General features: G+C 38.0%; 1 long non-coding RNA gene across 1 annotated transcript in view; it reads left to right on the forward strand.

Moving 5' to 3' along the window:
* The first annotated feature begins 7173 nt into the window (after nucleotides 1-7173).
* LOC111559444 overlaps nucleotides 7174-16474 on the forward strand; it is a 370022-nt gene continuing 360721 nt past the window's right edge. Inside the window, exon 1 of the long non-coding RNA XR_006593914.1 lies at nucleotides 7174-8191. This is a non-coding gene — a long non-coding RNA (uncharacterized LOC111559444). The remainder of the gene's footprint in view (nucleotides 8192-16474) is intronic.

The raw sequence follows: 16474 nt of genomic DNA on the forward strand, positions 1-16474 counted from the left end.
TTACTAGTTACTAACTCTTTCATCTTCATACATTATATCTTAGCATGCATTAATTCAAGTTACCTTTCAGTGGCCATCATCTGTTATTAATATATATGTATACCATGTATATTATATGTATATTATAACATACATGTATATTATACATGTATACATGTATTATGTGTACATGTATACATGTATAATATACATGTATGTTATAATATACATATAACTTTAACTTGTTAATCAATTCCTCTAGATAAAGCACTTTGGTAGTTTTTCTTTTAAGTCTACGGGTGGTAAATTGTCTTGGCTATTATGTATATAACAACTTTTTAATTTATTCTCTATTCCTGCTTCTAGATAGAATCTTTTTTTCCTTAGATTTAATGACAGAACTCCCTTGTCTCTTCTGTTCTGAAGTCTGCTGTTAGTCTAATTGCCATACCTTTCTAAATAAAATATTCCCTCTGGTAGCATTTAAAATTGTTCTGTATCACTGATGTTCTGAAGTTCAACCAAACCATTTCCAGGGTTTAAGCCATTTTTATTTATCCTGTTGGAGTGACAAAGTGCCAGTACCCCAGGTATATTTTTATTGTTTTAATAACCCCAACTAAAAGACTTTCTCTTCCCCTAGTGCCCTGACAGAGATTCTAGTATTAGTACTCATTAGATAAATGTGTGTTCTTTAAGCAATACCTACATCCTGAGATTGGAATGAAATTTTTGGCCAGATCTGGGGCATGTGCCTAAGATCAGAGGCTTGTGATCGGTCCACCTTAACTGTGTGGATTAAGAGCTCAGGCAAGGAAGTTCTACAAAGCCTGTTAAGATTCTGAGGGGAATTACAGATACAGGAATTGTTACCAAACAATGGGGCATGGATGTTGTTCTAGAGCAGTGGATGGTCTCCTACAAAAAAGGATTAAAGAACATTTGGTGTAGAATTTAGCATTTGTGTTGAGAACAGTAGCAAGCAAGGTGTTTCCACCAGAGTAGAGGGAAGACCAATTCTTTTGTTTGGCAGATGATGTAAATATAATGTTGCAGAAGAATAGAAGGCTATAACTGCCGGGTGATAAATTTGGACTTCTCATTGGAAATAGTGGGGTTTATTAAAAGATATCTGGGAAAAGAAGGCTGTAGTTGGGAACCTGCTTGACAGAAGTAGAAAAACTTGTTTGGAAAAGGCGTTTGACATAAAGAGAAAATTGGGGAATAGTAAGAGCAAAATTGTGATCCCTCAAAATTCATAAATTGAACACTTAACCCCAGTTCCTCAGAATGTGAGTGTGTTTGGAGATAGCATCTTTAAAAAGGTGATTAAGTCAAAATGAGGTAATTAAAATGTGCCCTAATCAAATCTGATGGGTGTCTTAATAATAAGAAGAAGTTTGGACATGAAAAAAATTATGCCAGTGTGCTCAGAGGGAAGACCATGTGAGAACAAAGCAAGAAGGTGGCTTCAGCAAGCCAGGGGGAGAAGATCCCAAACCTGCTGACACGTTGATCTTGGACTTCTAGCCTCAAACACTATGAGAACATAAATTTCTGTAGTTCAGGCAACCCGTCTGTGGTACTTTATTATGGAAGCCCTAGCAAACTAGTATAGGGAGTGATTTCAAAATTTCTAATATTGCAATAGTAAAAGCCGGAAGAAGTTATTTTAGAGGTAAAATCTTCCAGACATGGCAACAGATTGGATGCTAGGCATAAGGGAGAAGAAAAAGCAACCCTCTGTTAAATACCCTTTAAAATTAAATTATAAAGCAAACTCCCACATATCGTTTGGTTGATAAATTCTTAGGGTATGCAAAATCTGTGGTGATGCACCCTGTGGCAGTGCAGGTCTATTATGTCCCTTAGCATATATGGAAGTTTGTTGTTTCTTAATCTTGCTTAAAGGCAGGAGAGATCCATAAAACAGCACTTCACATTTATGATTTTAAATTCACCTCCCTTGAATAGTGGGCTATGCCAATGCCTGGAAACATAAGCAAGCTGAGTAGTTTTGCAAAGGCTCAGGGTTGCTCCTACAGCTGCAGCTTGATAGTGGCACTGGGAAATTAAAACTTTTTAGCTCTCCCTAAGCTGTTTTCTTACAGATGGTACTGGGAGTTGATTTTTGTATGTGTGTTGTATATGATGGTGGTTCTGGCCAAGAAGAAAAAGCTCATAAGACCATCTACTCTCTCATTCAATTTCCTAGAGCAAAAATCAAATTAAGATAAGAATATTAATAGGTAACTGCAGTCTTTTAAAAATATAGGTTTGAACTGAGAATTTTAAGTGACTTCTTTGGGGTTTACTTACTTCGTATATACTCTATAAATCATGTAGGCATTTATTACTACTGTAAAATGGAATTTGTAGAACTGACTGTATTAACTCATAAGTTTGAAGTATACATTTTCTGTAATATATAGGCTGGTTTATAAAGTGGTATACATAAAAATGACATAAGGCATATAATTAAAGAAAACTTTCAAAATCTGTGATTCCTTCTATTTTAGATCTTTTTATTTTTGTGGAGGGATTACCACACAATGCAGTAAAACACTGTGCATACCTCTCATTTTATTTGGGTATACTGGCCAGCTTCTCTGCTGAAAGTCTCTATTGAAAATATTTTTCTGCAGAAAAAGAAGATAGGCTTTGGATTTCTTGTTTGCATTCACTCTATAAAAATCAATGCCAGGTTGGCAGGTTTGTAAATATTTACTCTGGGTAGCGATTCCAGGCAGCCATTTTCCCCCTGCACAATGCTCTCTGTTAAGTTACTAACAAAGATCTGCATTTCAGAAATTCTGAAAAATGTCTTGAATCAAGAAATAATTTTTTCGAGAGAGATGTAGTGACGATTTCTATTAGGCTTCTAAGAGTCTTAATAAGAATCTACCGCTGTGTTACGCTTTGAGTTTATGCTCTCAAACAATTTTCATGAATCATTAGAGTTTTGCATTTACCCTTTTGAAATAAAAAAAAAATGTGTGACAGATTTCAGGCAAGATTTTAAGAATTAGTTATTCATGGACTATTACAAAAAATAAAAAGGACTGGACTTAATAGCATTGGAATGGACACTACACATTTACTCAAACATCGATTTTAGAAACCCGAAAATAGTTGCATGTTTGAAAGAATGCTGGAAACTATAATATATAAAAGCAATATTTTGAATCAGATTTTTAGATTGCTAATACATCCAGAATTCCTAAAAATAAATAGCTATTTGTATTGTTTTTCACATCTTGAGTATAAAATTGGAATATAAAAGAAAGAAATGGTTACTATTTTAGAGAACCACATTGAACTACGTAAGTCTCCCTTCCATAAGTCTATTTTGTTATATCCATTTTCAGAGTACAGTAGCCCCGCCTTATCCGTGGGGAATACATTCCAACACCCCCAGCAGATGCCTGAAACCAGACATTACAGAACTCTATGTATGTTTTTTCCTATATAAACATACCTATGATAAAGTTTAATTTATAAATTAGGCCCAGTAAGAGATTAATAACAATAACTATTAATAGAACAATTCTAATAGTATACTGTAATAAAAGTTATGTTAATGTAGTCTCTCTCTGCCTCTCTCGAAATACCTTACTTTACTGTACACATCCTCCTTTTTGTGATGAGGTGAGATAATAAGATGCCTGTGTGATGAAACGACATGAGACAAATGAGGTAGGCATTACAATGTAATGTTAGGCTTCTTCCAAACCACACTTGACCACAGGTAACTGGGTTGTGTGTAGAACACAAAACCATGAATGGGTGGGGGGGCGCTTACTGTATATGCAAATTAAGCTCCTCAGTAATCTCTTTTAAGCAATAATAGAGAATCTGTTTTTCCCTAGTTAAGCAATATTCTTTCTCCTTTTTTTTCTTAAATATAATTTAAAACATAGACTTGCACTCCAAGAATTGAGATAAAATTATTCTGTAATCTGTGACAACCCATTCCCCTTATTAATAGCCTGGCAGTTGCTGAAATGTATTCTATATCATGCATCACATAATTATGATTTTTAAGGACTGTGAGTGAAACGTATGGTGACTACTAATTCTTAGTATACCCATATTAAATCTAACCAAACTCTAGTTCCAGAGACCAAAGTGTGAAAAATCAATTTAGAAAATGTAATCTGGGAATGAGAAAAGAATCTTTTCACTGGCAAGCTAAGCAGTATCCAAGGCCTATTAACTGGGCAGAGCTAAATTTCTCACTGGGGCTCCTGGAGCTCTTTGAGGCATGTTAGATAAAAGTCGGCTTTGAGGATACTTTTAACCAGATTGTCCTTTTTCCCTGTTTAATGAAAGAGGCATAGTGATATACTTGTGCCATTTTGAACCTCAAAATCCTAAATACCTGCTTTAGTGACCAGAAATTGCATGTAGCTCCTTAAATATTAAATGTGATGGTACTTAGACACAAAACAGAACGTGGCTCAATTTTGCTGTTTTCTGAGAAGACTAATGGTCCTGTAACCAAAACACTGATCCCCCAAAATGAATAGTTATCATCAGGGAGCTGATTTAACACAAAGCAGTGGATTCTCAAAGAGGTAACCTTTCCAGGACAGATATTTGTATTGATTACTGGGTCCGGATTAAATCCAATCATGTTGATCAAACTGACTTACATTGAAAAATGTGGAAGGATGTGGCCTTTGGATCATAATTTGTTACTCACATGTGGTGGTGATCTTGACAGTGCCCAGTAATATCATGGCACCTTCTCTGCCTGGCTTTTGAACACATTTTACAGTAAGAAAAAGGAATATACAGATGAGGGCCAAATATCTCCTTCCTTATTGGTGAAATTGATATTGAAAAATGTGTATTAAATTTACAGATGAATGTGATTTCTGATACAGACCTCTGGCTTAGACTGACTCCCCTTCCAGAAACAGAAGTTGCCCAAATCCGCTGTTTTGTAAACTTGCGAATAGCAGGGCAGAAAGGACAGAATGCTTTGTGAGGAAAGTCCTGCTCCCAGAAAGAGTGGGGCTTGTGTGTACATTCCCATGTTCTTTGTAGTCCTCAAAAGGGAACATTAAATCACCTACTCTAGGACTAAATGAGTGAAAGGAAAGATAAAAGCCAGTTGTGTTACATGAACGGAGCTCCCTCCTCATACAGGGAAACCTAGAGAATAGTGAGGAGACAGTCCACTTAATATTGGACTCTATCCAACAGTATTTTGATGGGTTTCATCAAGTATTTTGATACTTCAGACAGGAAGAAATGTAAGATTTTGAGTTTGTGTCTGGAAATCTTGGGTCCAAAAACAAAACTAGAAAATATGATTGTACACTTTAATTTCTGAGAAACCTGGAGGTGGGGGTGGGTTAGATGGTTGGAGTTATTTCTCCCCAAACCAAGAATGCAACCCATTGTCTTATGGTTAAAAGAAAAAACATAATTTCCCTACTCAGAGTGTATGAAATAATATATTCCACATGCTGAGTGTATAGAATCAGATTCACATTCACTTTGGGATTATTGTGTTTAATTTGGGTGAAGAAGACAATTTATGGAATCGTACCCAGACTAGAGTGTTTTAGATATGGGATCATCATAAAAATAAAGGTATATTATGGTGACCTATATCAGCAGTTTAACTTTTAGATCTATACATGTACTAGGCAAGGAACATAATTGAATAAGGAAAGCCAGGTTAAGAAAAACAACAGCATATATGTGATGCAAAATGCCAAGTGATAGTAAGCCTCATATTAGGGAAGGCAGGGGGGCATGAAAGGGAATGGCAAACTCAGGCTCAGTCTAAATGGATCAGCCAGTATTAAGGTTGACATAATTTTTCCAACTTTCCAAGATGATTTGAAAATTTAGGTTTCCTTAAAAAATTGCATTTTAAGGTTGGTAAAGTCATCAAACAAACAACAACAACAACAACAAATCAGAGCTCCAGAAATGTGAGAAGCCATGAGTACCATAATGGTGTAAAGACAAGAAAAATGTGACCAGCATCCTCTCTGTGTTACAAAGAATGGCTTCCCACTTTTTCTCTTCCTTGTGTTTTTTTTTAATGTTTATTTATTTTTGAGAGAGACAGAGACAGAATGTGAGTGGGTTAGGGGCAGAGAGAGAGGGAGACACAGAATCCGAAGCAGGATCCAGGCTCTGAGCTATCAGCACAGAGTCCAACGCGGGGCTCAAACCCACGAGCTGCGAGATCATGACCTGAGCCAAAGTCAGAGGCTCAACCGACCCAGCCACCCAGGCACCCCCTCCTCTTTGTATTCTTTACTCTATATTCAAAGTCCAGGCTAACCTTCGGCAACATTCTGTAACCTCTACCCTTTCAGTTTATCATAGAGAATGGAGTAGAAGTTTCAGATCCCTTTAGCTTCATTAGTAGGGGTGGATACTTGGAATTTCATTTACAACAACTTCAAACACAAGGGTTGGCAAACTGTGGCCCATGGCCAAATGCCAATCATTGCCCATTTTTATAGATAAATTTTATGGGAACACAGATGCACCTATTCATGCATATGTTGTTGATGGCTTCTTTTCTGCTCCCATGGCAAAGTTGATAGTTGTGGCTGAGACCATCTGGCCTGCAAAGCTGAAAAGATTTATCATCTGAAGTTTTAAGAAAAAAAATTTTGCAGACTCTTGCAAAAAAATAAATAAGTGAAAAGAAGGAATGAATAAATGGTAGCCAAAATGACATATATCCACTACATACCCTAAATACTCCCTGACTTTAAGATCTGCTTCTAATTCATTCATGCAACATTTAGCAAATATACATGTAATGTGTTTTTGCCTTGCAAAACTGTGCTTAGTGCTGAGATTACAACCACGTCCTTGAATTTAAAGACCTCACAAACTAGTGTGAAGAACAGACTGAAACAACTGATTACAATTAATGCTATTTTGAGGTAAGTGGAGAAGAGTCAAAAGGGCACGTGAAAAATGTGAGGAGAGTGCAAAACACAATATATTATTTCAGAAAACATGAATATATTGTATTTTTACCAAATATATCAGACATATTTGCCCATTATTTAATCACAAATAATACTTTTTACACTATACTTTTGCATTAAGGTTTTTATCCTGAGATTTTATCTTTTTTTTTTTTTTTATTAGAACATATTCCTGTTTCTTCATTCTGCTTGACTATCTGTGTTGGTTTCCATGCATGGTAAAGAACAGCTATCTCTCCCAGTGTTGAAGAAGTGGTGTTGTGTAAGAGATGAACCTTTTCCGTCAACCTTGCCTCAGCCCTTGGCCCTCTGTCACACTTTTGTGACTCTCCAAGGAGACTTTTATTTTCAGTGGCTCCCAGAAGTTGCGGATGTGTTAACACCAACACCAGTCATTGTCCCAGAGGGGAGGGTCTCCATCACCACCCAGATGCAGGCCGACTAGAGGCCAGACCCTCAGGCAGCAGCTTTTACAGGGTGCAAGTATATAGGGTCCAGGGGGACTGCCAAGTGTGAGCTCGCCCTGCCCGCTCGAGCCAGGCGATCTGGAAGTGTCCTCTAGGTGGCAGTGGTAAAAATCGGGGCCAGATGAGTACAGAAGCGCTTAATCAGGGGCGTTAGCTAACCAGCGGGAGCCAGGCCGAGGGGGAAGGCGAGGGTGGTGCCCTCCAGGCTCCCTTCCCTCAGAGCGAGTCTGGAGCCGCTAAGCGTGTGCCTAACCTCAAACCCGCCTCTCAGCCCAGCGCTGCAGGCCGGCAAGTAGGCCTCTTTCACAGAAAGATCTAGGGTCGTCTCTGCGGTGCGCTGGGGTGGCAGTCCGCGGAGAACCTACTCCAGCTCCAGGGACCGGAGGGTAACCCCACCACGCCACCGCCACCGCTAGAGCCAGCCGGCCCCTAGGGGGCAGGCGCAGGAACGGGGCCCTGGCAGTCACGTGTGAGCTCCGCTCCCAGAGATCCTGGCCCTCTCCAGCGCCCAGAGGTGGATGGCACCCACCAGCTGGAACGAGGCTGGGTGAGCCCTGCCAGGAAAAACAAAAAACAAAAAACGAAAAGATGGCACCGCGTTGCTGGAAAGAAGCCGAGGGGGAGCATGTAAATGGCGCCCGCAGAGGAAGAGTGCAAAGGTGGTGCCCACCGGCCCCAGCATGATGCTTTGGACGCCTGCTCCTCAGGCCACCACTCGCCCTTACCGTCCTGGCGTCTTTCTGGCTGCCTCTGCAGTGACCCCCGGTGCAGGTGAGTTTGCAAAAGCATTTCTTAGATTGTTCCAGCCTTGTGGGTCGCTTGGATACGAGCTCTGCTGTTTTCAACGCTCATTTCAGACATTTGCCTCTCAGGTGCGCATCTTAAAAGCTGGGGCGCCTGGGTGGCCCGGACGGTTAAGTGTCTGACTCTTGATTTCACCTCAGGTAATGACCTCACATTTGTGAGGTAAGAGCCCTGTTGGGGCTCTGCGCGTGTAGTGTGGACTCCGCTTGGGATTCTCTCTCTGCCCCTCCCCTGCTTGTGTTGTCTGCCTCAAAGTAAATAAATAAACATTAAAAAAAAAAAAAGTTGTGATGACCGACGTAGGGTTCAAAGCCTTCATTTTTGCAGAAATAAGCTTGGAATTTTATTTAAAAAAATTTTTTTTAACATTTATTCATTTTTGAGAGTGAGACACACTGTGAGCAGGGGAGGGCCAGAGAGAGGGGGAGACACAGAATCCAAAGCAGGCTCCTAAGGCTGTGAGCTGTCAGCACAGAGCCCGATGCGGGGCTCGTACTCAGGAACCGGGAGATTATAATCTGATCTGAAGTGAGAGGCTCAACGGACTGAGCCACCCAGGCACCCTAAGAAGCTCGGAGCTTTACGTTCCCTCCGAATTATATAGGTCACTGCCCTGGGTATGAGATTTATGGCGAGAGGGTGTCTCAGCCTTTCCTACTCGTTTCATTGTGGGCCTCTTGTTTGCCAGATGCACAAGAGTGGCTCAGAGATCTTAGATTTTTTTTTTTTTTCAGAGCAAGTTGTCCAATTTGTAGCTACATATTTGGTGTATTTGTGGGAGGAAGTGAACCCAGGATCTTCCTCTGCCACCATTTGAACCAGTACCAGATTTTTTTTTTTAACTAACTGTATTTTATTTATTTTTTTTTTAACATTTATTTACATTTGAGAGACAGACAGAGACAGAGCAGGAGCAGGGGAGGGGCAGAGAGGGAGACACAGAATCCTAAGCACGCTGCAGGCTCCGAACTGTCAGTACAGAGCCCGTGGCGAACCCATGAACCATGAGACCATGACCTGAGCAGAAGGTGGACGCTTAACCAACTGAGCCACTCAGGCGCCCCACACTAACTATTTTTTAAACTTCAGTGTAAGTATTTTCCACCATTAAGTTCTCCTTTCGACCACAAAAAATGGCCAGGTTTAGTGGTTTGGATTAAATTTACATGTGGTGGGACTGCTACCATGAAAGAAAATTGCTAAAAATCAGAATAAAATTGTGTATTACTTAAGAATCACAGGGGCGCCTGGGTGGCTCAGTCAGTTAAGCCTCCGACTTCAGCTCAGGTCACGATCTCACAGTCCGTGAGTTCGAGCCCCACGTTGGGCTCTGGACTGATGGCTCAGAGCCTGGAGCCTGTTTCCGATTCTGTGTCTCCCTCTCTCTCTGCCCCTCCCCCACTCATGCTCTGTCTCTCTCAGTCTCAAAAATAAATAAACATTAAAAAAAATTTGAAAAAAAAAGAAAGAATCACATGTAATAGCAGCTAAGAAAAGTTTTGACAAACCATATCCAAAACATGTAAAGAGGTAATTTGTCTCAGGCAACAAGTCGGGAAATAAATGTTCACAGTTGGCACAGCTGTTCTGTGATGTCATCAAAGATCAGAGATCCCGGCACTTTCTGTTTTTGAACATTGATTTCTTTGGTTTACAGGTTTTATCCTCCTGGTCTCAATATGACCATTGTACATCCATGGCTCACATGTATGTTTCAGCTGAAAATTGTGTGGTAGGACCAGAGGGGAAAAAAAGGAGACCCTGCTAAACAAATTCCTTCTCTCTCCCTCTCTCTCTCTCTCTCTGTCTCTCTCTATCTCATTTTTCCAGTTTTCATCCCCTTTCTGTCTTTCAGTAAACTTTTACTTGAAATAAAACATACCCTTCCAATCATAAGCATACAGAAAGTTGAATTTTCATAGATTGAAGACTCTTGTGTAACCAATACCCGAATTAAGAATTAAAACAATACCAGCCCGTAAGATTCCCTCTTCCATTCCAGGCACTGATAACCACTGTCTTGACTTCTAAGTCCATAAATAGTTTTTCCTAATTTGAACTTTATATAGATGTGCAGTTAATAGCACCCCTTCGTGGCTGACTTCTTTTACTCAATATTACAGTTGTGATAGTCCCCCGTTTTGCTGGGTAGAGCTATAGCTTGTTGAATTCTCACTGTAGTCTAGCAATCTATTTTATATTTATTCATAATTTCTCCATTTCATCATTGATAAATATATGTGTTGTTTCCTGTATTGGACTACTGTGAATGGTGCTGTGAGTAGTTTTGTGTGTTTTAGTTTCTGTTTTTGATAATCATATATATGCATTTCTGCTGGGGATATATGTAGAGTGGAATGCCTCTTTGACAGGCTGTGGTAAACACTAGCAGATGCTGCCAGTTTTCTGAAGAAATTTTACCAATTTATACTCCCCCTGAGAGTGTCTGCGAGTTCCACTGCCCCACATCTTTGCCAACACTTTATATGATCAATCTTTTTTGTTTTAGACATTATAGCAGTTATAAGATTGATCTCTAAGAAGTCTCATCCAGAAAATACTGCATACTAATCACTGGCTGGAATGATGTCATAAAATCAATCCTAGTTATGAGTGCTGAACTTTGTGTTTTTTTGTTGTTTTGTTGTTTTTTGGCCTCTGTTATGGGGGATAATTGAGGAGAATGTGAATGGCTTCTAGGTAGCCAATCCTCAGAGACTCTCAAGAGGGTAGATTTTGATTGAGAAATGGACCATAGGGTCACCAATTTGCGTATTAAAGAAAGGAGTCATTAAGTGCTAGGATTCACTTTGCTTCTTCTTGCTCACTTCTGGTGAATGATCTCTGCTACAGATTGAGAAAAACTAATAGTTTAAACATGAAGTATTTGTAAGAATTAAGTATTGACAAAGAATCATATACCAAATGCTAGAATCTTACTGATAACCAAATGAAAAGGAGAAAAGAGAGAGAATAGAAAACTAGGAATCAGAGAGATTAAGTGTCCACAGGGCTAGAGCAGGAAAGTTCCTCCATTTACTGCTTTGGGGATAACTGTAATTTTGAACATCATTTAACATATCACACAAAGGTACTTTATTTAGAAAGAGGGGCTTAGGTTCCTGCCAGTGAAAAAATGTTGTATTAAGAGAACACAGAAACAAAGTACCCTATGATAGTTTTAATCCTGGAACAGTTTAGAAGTAGGACCCTTGTAAGAATCCTACCACCATGAACACAGTTGGAAAATGAGTTGATGGTCTTATTATTATGAGAAAGCTCTGAGTCATGTCATAGGAAACATACTTTCTTAATTTCCACTTTAATATAATATGGCAGAGAAGCCAGTTGAAGTAATACACTGGTCACAAACACAGAACAGCTGCCATGGCCAGGCATGTGACATAGCTGAATCACATGGGCCTGGCAGGGACAGCCATGCAGTTAAGAGGGTGTATCTCTTCTAAACTTAGTAGCCACTACTTAATTCAAATAATTTCTTAGATTTTTAGGTCCGCAGTTGCTAGATCTTCTCATTTTTTCCAGTTATTTGTCTTTAAATCTTATCAAATAATTCAGTTTTTTAGAAAATGAAAACACCAACAGCCAAATAAACCTGTCTGCATATGGAATGGGAGCTCCAGTGTGTGACCGCTAGTGAAAGAAGAGAGAGCCCAGAGAGCCCTCAATGAGAAGCTTAGGTCATGTTCTCCAATTGCATACCAGTTATGTGATTTTGATAAAGGCCTTAACACTAAGCCATCCCTGGTTCCTCCATGGCCAAATGGATGGTCTAAGTAATTGATATCTATGGTCTCTCCCTGTACTCGAATATGATAACTGTGAAATACCTGATATTCTAGATTGAGGCTTTCTAGAAACATAATGGTCTCTTTCAAATTTTTTGCCCAGATTTTAAGTAGTATTTTAAAGTGTTTCTTTCAAGCTTTTCTGTAGCTTAGAGAGAAGATCATTGTCTTAATTATTCCAGGACAGAATTAAGACAATGCCATATTGTAGTTGTTCTGCACAAGATAACTCCTTTTGGATATCAAGCAGAAATATGCAAGCTCCTGGATAAGAAATGTACAGCCTTAATTCTTTCGAGATGACTTTCTGAGACTTACAGTCGAAAAGAAAAAGAATGGTGTAATGGGGTGTTAGTAAGCATATCACTAGGCTGTTCAAGACGTAGACATGATTCCTCAGATTATATTCATTTGTATCTGCTCAGAGATACATAAACCTCAATTTATAGGAAATATTAGTAGGATTGCCATTATGTGTATGTATATGTATATATAAAATGCTTAAATATATAAATATATGACATATAATGCTTAAAAGTATGACTGTGAGTGTAGGTAGTCACTGTATATGTATATATAAAATATTTAAACATGAGTACAATTTATGTGCAACATGCATGTACGTATATTCTTAGGATCTAGTTATTTTCCTTACAATTTATGTATGTGTGTGTTTTTTATATTTCCTGTATACTCATTTGTTTAATGAGTATACTCACTTTTATTTTTTTTTTTATTTTAATTCCAGTGTAGTAAATGTACAGTGTTATATTAGTTTCTGGTGCACAATATAGTGATTCAGCAGTTTTATGCATTACTCAGTGCTCATCATGATAGGTGTACTCTTAATCTTCATCGTATATTTCCCCCATTCCCCCACCCACCTCCCTTCTGGTAACCGTCAGTTCTCTATAGTTAAGAGTCTCTTTTTTTGCCTCCTTTTTCTTTTGTTTCTTAAATTACGTACATTAGTGAAATCGTATGATATTTGTCTTTTATGACTTTATTTTGCTTAGCAGAATACCTCTCGATCCATTTATGTTGTTGCAAATGTCAAGATTTTATTCTTTTCTATGAGTGAATAACCTTTATATATATGTGGTGTGTGTGTGTGTGTGTGTGTGTGTATAATAGCATCTTTTTTTAATCTTTTTTTGATGTTTTTATTCTCAAGTTAATTAACATACAGTGTAGTTAAGCCCAGTGATTCATCTCTTACATATGACACTCAGTGCTCATCCCAAAGAATGCCCTCCTTAATGCTGTCACTCATTTGACCCATCCCACCCCCATCAACCCTCCTTTTGTTCTCTGTATTTAAGAGTCACTTATGGTTTGCCTCCCTCTCTGTTTTTATCTTATTTTTCTTTTTCTTTCCCCATATTTATCTTTTAAGTTTCTCAAATTCCACGAGTTAAATCGTATGATAACTGTTTTTCTCTGACTTATTTCGCTTAGCATAATACACTCTAGTTCCATCTACATTTTTGTAAATGGCAAGATTTCATTCTTTTTCATTGCCAAGTAGTATTCCATTATATATACATACCACACCTTCTTTATCCATTTATCTATCGATGGATACTTGGGCTGCTTCTGTAATTTGGCTATTGTAAATAATGCTGCAATAAACATAAACATCTTTTTGAATTAGTGTTTTTGTATTCTTTGGGTAAATACCCATTAATGGCATTATTGGATCATGTAATAATTCTGTTTTTAATTTTTTTTGAAGAAACTTCATCCTGTTTTCCACAGTGGCTGCACCTGTTTACATTCCCACCAATAGTGCAAGAGGGTTCCTCACCAATTGTTGTTTCTTGTGTTTTAATTTTAGCTATTCTGACAGGTGTGAGGTGATATCTCATTGTGGTTTTGATTTGCATTTCCTTGATAATGAGTGATGTTGAGCATCTTTTTGTGGGTCTGTTGGCCATCTATGTTCTTTAGAGAAATGTCTTTTCATTTCTTCTGCATATTTTTAAGTTGTTTTTTGGGGGGTTTTGATGTTGAGTTGTATGAATTCTTGACATATTTTGGATATTAACTCTTTATTGGATATGTCATTTGAAAATATCTTCTCCCATTCCATAAGTTGTCTTTTAGGTTTGTTGATTATTTCCTTCACTGTACAGAAGCTTTTAGTTTTCATGTAGTTCTCATAGTTTATTTTTCGTTTTGTTTCCCTTGCCTAAGGAGACATATCTAGAAAAATGCCTCTCCTCTCTTCTAGGATTTTTATGGTTTCAGATCTCACATTTAGGTCCTTAATCCATTTTGAATTAATTAATTAATTTTCAAGTTTTTATTTAAATTCAAGTTACTTGGGGCGCCTGGGTGGCGCAGTCGGTTAAGTGTCCGACTTCAGCCAGGTCACGATCTTGCGGTCCGTGAGTTCGAGCCCTGCGTCGGGCTCTGGGCTGATGGCTCAGAGCCTGGAGCCTGTTTCCGATTCTGTGTCTCGCTCTCTCTCTGCTCCTCCCCCGTTCATGCTCTGTCTCTCTCTGTCCCAAAAATAAATAAACGTTGAAAAAAAAATTTTTTTTAAATAAAAAAAATAAAAAATAAAAATAAATTCAAGTTACTTAACACAATTGGTACAATTGGTTTCAGGTATAGAATTTAGTAATTCATCATTTCTGTACTGCCTAGTGCTCATGACAAGTGCCCTCCTCAATACTCATCACACATTTAGCCCATCCCCAACCCACCTGTTTTGGTTACTACTGCTTTGTAATATATCTTGAAATCTGGATTTGTAATACCTCTAATTTTCTTCTTTTTCAAGATTATTTTGACTATTTGAGGTATTTTGTGGTTCCATACAAGTTTTAGGATGATTTGCTCCAGTTCTGTGAAGAATGCTATTGGTATTTTGATATTTTGATAGAGATTGCATTAAATCTGTAGATTGCTTTGAGTAGTATGGACATGAGTATACATTCTTTTCAAAATTAAGAAATACTGGTGTGTCACCTATATATAAATAAAAATAAAATTCTTTAAAAAAGAAAAAAAGAGAAATGCTACATAGTATAAAATATACTAATCGGCATAGTTTATGGCACATAAAATGTAGTTTAGCATTTTCATTGAATATCTAGATGAAAAGAAACCCCACATACTTATTATCAATTTGGTGTGCATTTATTGAATAGCAAAGCCTAGTATATACTCAGCTGTACTGTTTTCATAAATATATTAATAATACTTTAAGTTTCAAGCATCAAAGTAGAGAAAGCAAATATGGATTCCACATACATGTGGCCAACTGAGTGAAGAGTAGCATTTGTTAAGTGGGATAAGCTCAATGAGCAACAATGAAAGTGTGTTAATGTGTTCTACATTGTCCAGACCTCTGAAGAAGCCAGGATGAAGAGACAAGCGGCTGTGGATAGCAAATTAGATGGAGATCTGCAGTCTGTACTGCCAGGTAGAAATTGTGGTGTCACTGGGGTTATAAAGGCATCATGTCATGAACCCCGATGAGAAGCAGTTGCCTGCTTCTCTCCACTGATGAGCAGACTATACCTGGAATACTACATTTATTTCAGAGAAGCACAATACTAAAACCTTGAAATTATAGCAGTTTTAGAAAAGAACAGAAAAATGTGAGAGGAAATGAGGCTTTAACTGAAAATTAAAAACAAATTAAGTATGCATGAATAAATTAGTAATATGGTCCTAAGAAAAACAACTCTGGTGACGAAAGAAACAAGTTTGAGTACAGAAAGATCTCATGGAAATGTTTACAGAACATTCCTTTGCAATTATAAAAGTAGTGTTTGGAAGTTTTAGAAAAGGTACTAATCATGAGCGTTTTTGGCCAATGTACTGTTTTCCATTTGTTTTTATTTATTAATTGGTCTTTAATCTATGTGTAGTGAACTGAATGGAGTGAAAAGCAGATATCCATTCAGCATGCTAATGGAGAGAATTGGAAATGCTTTTTTCTTCTCCTAATACTTAAAAAAAATGGAATTGGTGGTTTTCTACTACCAACATTCTGTTTGAATAAAATGCTAGGAAAATAATTATCATTATTTTAAATTATAATAATCAGTATTTTTACAATAAAATGAATGACCAGGAGCCTGCGTGTAGTGCTCAAAATATATTGGATACAATGCCTGCCGTTCTGAAGGTTACATACTAAATAAGTAAACACATACTTAATGAAACTTGAAGTTCAAGAAGCATAACTCTCAATGAAATAGGAAAAACTGACATATCACCCCAGTGGCTCTGAGAATGTGCCTCTCAGACCTCCAAGTTCAAAGATAAACTTTTTGAAGCACCTCACACATCCACCCTCATGCTTGTGCTGAAGCTCTCTAGTCACAGGGGGCTTCTCCCAGTCTGTGAGTGGGCACAGCAGGGATACTGAGGCACATCCATTCGTGGGAGATACAAGAGTCCTCTGGAGGCTCACTTTGGCTCA

This window comes from Felis catus, chromosome A2, assembly GCF_018350175.1.
Source record: "Felis catus isolate Fca126 chromosome A2, F.catus_Fca126_mat1.0, whole genome shotgun sequence".
NCBI classification, from domain to species: domain Eukaryota; kingdom Metazoa; phylum Chordata; class Mammalia; order Carnivora; family Felidae; genus Felis; species Felis catus.